Source organism: Narcine bancroftii, chromosome 13, assembly GCF_036971445.1.
Source record: "Narcine bancroftii isolate sNarBan1 chromosome 13, sNarBan1.hap1, whole genome shotgun sequence".
NCBI classification, from domain to species: Eukaryota; Metazoa; Chordata; class Chondrichthyes; order Torpediniformes; family Narcinidae; genus Narcine; species Narcine bancroftii.
In genome coordinates, this window is record NC_091481.1 from 80,665,671 (window position 1) to 80,671,410 (window position 5,740).

Consider the following 5,740-nt stretch of genomic DNA (forward strand, 5'->3'; position numbering starts at 1 on the left):
TGGTTGCAATAGCTGCACCAAGATCAGCAGGGAATAAGTCAAGTACGAAAGCAGAAAATAAATATTCAATGGCATGCATGGTTTTGTACGCTTAACACAGACTTAAAATATGACAGGAAATCACAAAATAGGTCACATCTGAAAAGCAGTTCGATCGGAAAATGTTAAGGAGATTTTCGTGATCAGCAGCCCAAAATCCATAAAACCAAAAGTGTTCAGGAAGCAAAAAATCCTCGTTGTCTAGTGATATCAATGCCTCATAGCCCTGGTACCCTCAATAAGTCTCCCAAGCGATGATATCCATTCCAAAAGGACAGGGCCCGGAACTGGCCAAGGTACACCAGCATAGGGGTGTGGCCAGTATTTATTCTTCCACAAGCAACATTCCCAGTCTCCGAATGTTCTCTGCTTCTCCATACTCCTCTCAGCTCAATATATATTTCAGCGCCAAGTCTCACAGCTGATGGAAAAAAAATTGCTTTGGGCTCATTTGAAGTTTCATTACCCAAACTGTCACAAATTTAATATGTTTTGAAGATTGATGAGAGGTAAGGATCCATTGAATGGTGGGAGGGGGGGAAGGGAGGGAAATGGATGAGGTCAAGGAGGTTACCCAAGATAAGGCAGTGAGGTTGTAGAGGAAGAAAATGCAGTGGTTAGTCTTTCTTTTTTTAAAAGAATGCAATGATATGCTGTGGTGGTTGTGAGAAAAACACAATTAGAATGGGCTCACCATTCCTTCAATAACAGAATTTCTTATTTTCCCTTTGGGGCTGTAATCTGTCCCACAGCTGCATGTGACCTAACACATCAATGTGTGTATATAATTCACAGAGGAAATATAAGTGGCGTTGATGCATTGCAAGCAGAGTCTGTAGATTTGCTGACATAGTGAATTAAGGAGAGACACACATTGATTGTGTTGTATCCCCTACGTCAGCGTTTGCCAAACTGAGTTCCCAGGGGTTCTGTGGAAAGGCATAGGGGTTCCACAGAAGAACTGGCAGGGGGTAATAATGATCGACCTGCCTTTAATTCCATTTGTTTCTGCGGCGGAGGCAAACAGTGGCCTCCGCCCTAAGGAAACAAAATGGCGTCAGGAGGCCTGACGTCAGCAGTGCAGGTACTAGGGCCGCGCATCACTTTCAACCAATGAGAATGGATTTCTCTGGGCATGAAGCTGGCCGTATTTTTAAACTTTAAAGACATTCCACATGTGCAATATTAAGAACCATGGGTTATTGGAATTTTTAAAAAGCCAACTAAGAGACAGGATATTTCATGTGAAGAAAATACTAAGGTCGGACTGTTTTTTTTCATGAAGATTCTTTGATGACGGCTTTATCGGAAAAATCAAGTACTATAAAGAAACGAAGGTCACTTCAATTCACCTCATAAAGAGGCACCCAGATGCACAATATGTTTTATGTGGTAAAATACTGTCCAACAGATCTTTGGCCCCAACAAAATTAAAAAGACATCTGGAAACAAGCTATCCCCAGCACATAGATGAGGGTGTGACCTTCTTTAAAAGAAAACTAGATTCACCAGGAACCAGTAAAGATTTTATGATGGAAACCGTAAAGAGAGCAAAGACAGAGGATGAGAATGCGACTGAAGCTTCTTACAGGGTAAGTTATCAAATTGCCTTTGCTGGAGAGGCCCACTCTATCATTAAGCCTTGTACAAAGGACACAGTGAAGTATATGTTCAAAGAGCAGGTCAGCAGGAAAACTGATGCAGTGCAAATGTCAAATAGCACTGTTGCAAGAAATATTGAGGATCTAGCTGAGGACATCGAAGGGGATTTAATAGATCTTTTGCTGTTATGTGATGCTTTTTTATTACAACTGGATGAGGCAACAGATGTAGTAGGTCTTCCAGTGCTGCTAGTCTTCGTTAGGCACATGTACGAGAAGGATATTGAGGAAGATGGGCTTCTTTGTGAGGGTGCACCACTGAGGAAGAAACCTTTAACTGCATCAATGACTACATGATAAAGAACACCATTCCATGGAAGAAGTGTTTTCCTGTGTGCACCGATGGAGACAAAGCTCTCACGGGGAAAGTGGCTGGAACAGTTTCCAGAATTTAGGAGGTGGCGCCAAATTGCAGCAGGACTCACTGTGGCCCTCCATAGACATGCACTTGGAGGGCAAAAATAATGCCCCATGCCCCTGACAAAAGTGCTCAATGAAGCAGCCAAAATTGTTAATTATATCAAAAGTCGACCCCAGCAGTCTCCGTCGTTTAAACCTGACGAAATGGGAAGCCAACACACAGCCTCACTAATGCATACAGAAGTGAGACGGTCAGCCTGAGGAAACATATCCGAACCTCGCCAAGAACTTGCGGCGTATTTCGGTGACTCGGTTTTCCTCCTGGTTTATCCGCCTCGCAGGTCTTGCTGAGATTTTCACGAAACTGAATGGGACCAACGTGGCCCCACGAGACAAAAATGTGACCGTTTTTTAATGTGTGGGGCAAAATTTGATCACTCTCTAGGAAAAGTCGGCTTTTGGATCTCAGTGGTGGAAGGAAAAGGCTTTGATTGTTTTTCCACGCCGCAAGACTTTGTGATGGAGCCTGATTGAGGATGAAATGGTGCAGCACTTAACGACTTTACGTTCTACACTTGATGGCTATTTTCCCGACTTTTCTAGTGAGAACAAGAGATGGGTACAAGGTCCTTTTGTTGTCCCGACCCAACCCACCGAATTAGAAACTGGCAGCAATTATTCCATCCTGACATTAGGATACAACTATCTAATATTGTGCCCAACATTAAGAGGATCTGTAACGACAAACAAGAAGTCCATTTGTCCCATTAAAGGTAAATTAGAGGCAAGAAATGATTTAAATGTGGAGAATGATGAGTTTATTTACTTTTTACTCTTTCTCTTCTCTCTTTGGCTTGGCTTCGCGGACGAAGATTTATGGAGGGGGTAAAAAGTCCACGTCAGCTGCAGGCTCGTTTGTGGCTGACAAATCCGATGCGGGACAGGCAGACACGGTTGCAGCGGTTGCAGGGGAAAATTGGTTGGTTGGGGTTGGGTGTTGGGTTTTTCCTCCTTTGCCTTTTGTCAGTGAGGTGGGCTCTGCGGTCTTCTTCAAAGGAGGTTGCTGCCCGCCAAACTGTGAGGCGCCAAGATGCACGGTTTGAGGCGTTATCAGCCCACTGGCGGTGGTCAATGTGGCAGGCACCAAGAGATTTCTTTAGGCAGTCTTTGTACCTTTTCTTTGGTGCACCTCTGTCACAGTGGCCAGTGGAGAGCTCGCCATATAACAATATCTTGGGAAGGCGATGGTCCTCCATTCTGGAGACGTGACCCATCCAGCGCAGCTGGATCTTCAGCAGCGTGACCTCAATTGATGATTGGAGTTTGGCGATTTCCAAGAGCTTCCCATGAGCTAAAACATTTGGGAAGCCCTGCCCTATGTCAATTTACTTTTGAATTAAAATAATGAAAAGAAGAAGGAAGGGGAAGGTTCAGGCACTAGGTATCCATGGGGAGGTGGTCACTGGATTCGATATCGGCTCACGGGAGAAGATAGAGAGAGGTCGTGGATGATTGCTTCTCAGACTGGAGGCCTATGACGAGGCGCAGACAAGTGTGTTACTTTGGAAGGACAAGCCAAGAAAGAGCACACATGTTAAATGGCAAGGCACTGAGGAGTGCAGAAGAACCGAGGAATCTTGGAATGCAGATACACAATCCCCTGAAAATGGCATCACAGCTGCATAGGGTTGTAAAGAGAGCTTTAGACATATTGGCCTTCGTAAATCAAAGTATTGAGTACGAGTTAGGATGTGATGGTAAAGTTGTACAAGGCAATGGCGAGGCCAAATTTGGAGTAGTGTGTGCAATTTTGGTCACCAAACTACAGGAATGATATCAATAAGATTGAAAGAGGGCAGAGAAGATTTACTAGGATGTTGCCCGGACTTCAGGGTCTGAGTTATCGGGAAAGGTTAAACAGGTTAAGACTCTATTCCCTGGAGCGTAGATGAATGAGGAGAGATTTGATCGAGGCATTTAAAATTATGAAGGGTCTAGACATTCTGATTCTGACAGATGAAATGTAGGTTGTTTTTTTTCCACTGAGGTACAAACCAGAGGGTGAAAGGGGAAAGGTTTAGGGGGAACTTCTTCACCCAGAGAGAGTGGTGGGAGTGTAGAACGAGCTGCCAGAGTGGTGAACGCAGGTTCAATTTTTAAGAAGAATTTGGACAGGTACATGGATTGGAGGGGTAAGGGGAGGGGGCCTACGGTTGGGGTGCAGGTCAGTGAGGCTAGGGAGATTAATAGTTCAGCATGGACTAGAAGGGACGGTTACTGTTCTATGGTTCCATGTGGAATGAGCAAGCAGAAAAATCCTTTTCTCAGAAGGCCAAAACGTTCTTTAACAGGTGCACAACAGCAGCATGAGCCCAGACGGCGTTAAATTTAAAATAATATTTTTAATTATTAATCAACATTTATATAACAACTAATCTAACTTAACTAACTTATCTAAATGGATATACAATTATCTAACTTTAACTATGAGCGAATATATTGGTGTACGGAATGCTCCAAGCCACTAAAGACAAGGCTCAATTCTAGGGAGGCAATTGAAAGTTCAGTTTCAGACGTCCAGTGGGTTTGAATTTGAGGCATCACCTTATGACTGACACCCAGAGGGTTTAACTGGTGAGAAGTGCACTAAGATGGAAGAAGCAGTTCATGAAGCGGATGAAAGAGACCGGGTTGGGGGGTGGTGGGGGGGGGGGGGGTGGTTACAGAAGGTTGATTAACTCATGAAAGCCCTTGCTTTGGTACTTCAGAGAAATGTCATCTTTCGATGGCAGCCGCCTTCAGCAATCAGAACCCCTTTGTCGGATCCCTCAAAGTGGAGTGCAATATTTCTTTCTGCCTTATCCTTTTCCCGGTCAGCCAAGTAGAGTGCAGTATTTCTTCTGCAACTTTAAAACCCTTCTCGGGGGTCAGTCAAAGTCGTTTCTAATTCCTCTATATTAAAAGGAGGAACTCTGGCAGTCTTCCGATGACCACGCAATGAGGCCAAGTGGGTTTCTCAAGCCCACAAATGATGTTTGCCTTCTTAAAATGGCCTCTCGAACAAAATGTCTACTGTCTTTTCAAGAAGCTGGTCACATACTCTCTGCCCCCGGCTTCTCCGGGGCTGCGCCCCCTCCCCACCCCCTTCACTCTGCAAATGCATCGTTTTGGAACATGCTGCATTCAAAGCCTGCTGTTAGTTCACAGTCACTTTCCTAAACCTGCAGGCTTTTGCTAAATCTGTTCTTTTAAAGGGACAGTCCCACACAACAAAACGAACTGAAAAATGGGAACAAATGTCACACATGTGATATGAAGACAGGTAGTGAGGGGAAAATTATAGAGTCATGGAGTAATACCTTGCAACACAACCAATCAAAATGTCCCACCCTGCATTTGGCCCTATCCTATCCATGTATCCGTCCAGTTATTTCTCTTGAACATTGCAATAGTACCTGCCTCAACCACCTCCTCTGGCTGCCCATTCCATACACCCATGGCCCTCTGTAAAATAATAACCCGCTCAGGTTCCTGTTCAATCTCTCCACCCTCTCCGTCCACCTGTAACCTTTGGCGGGAGGAATTGTTAGAGCAGCTTGCACACAACACACCTTTCAAAACACAGAACCTTTGCAGGACTTTTGCAGAGTGCTATTTTGCAAAAGGCAACAAAGTAGCAA

The 5,740-nt window shown here is 44.5% G+C and overlaps 1 pseudogene; it reads left to right on the top strand.

Annotated features, from left to right (window-relative positions):
- The first annotated feature begins 293 nt into the window (after positions 1–293).
- Positions 294–5,279, top strand: LOC138748086 (zinc finger BED domain-containing protein 5-like; annotated as a pseudogene).
- Positions 5,280–5,740: the final 461 nt, after the last annotated feature.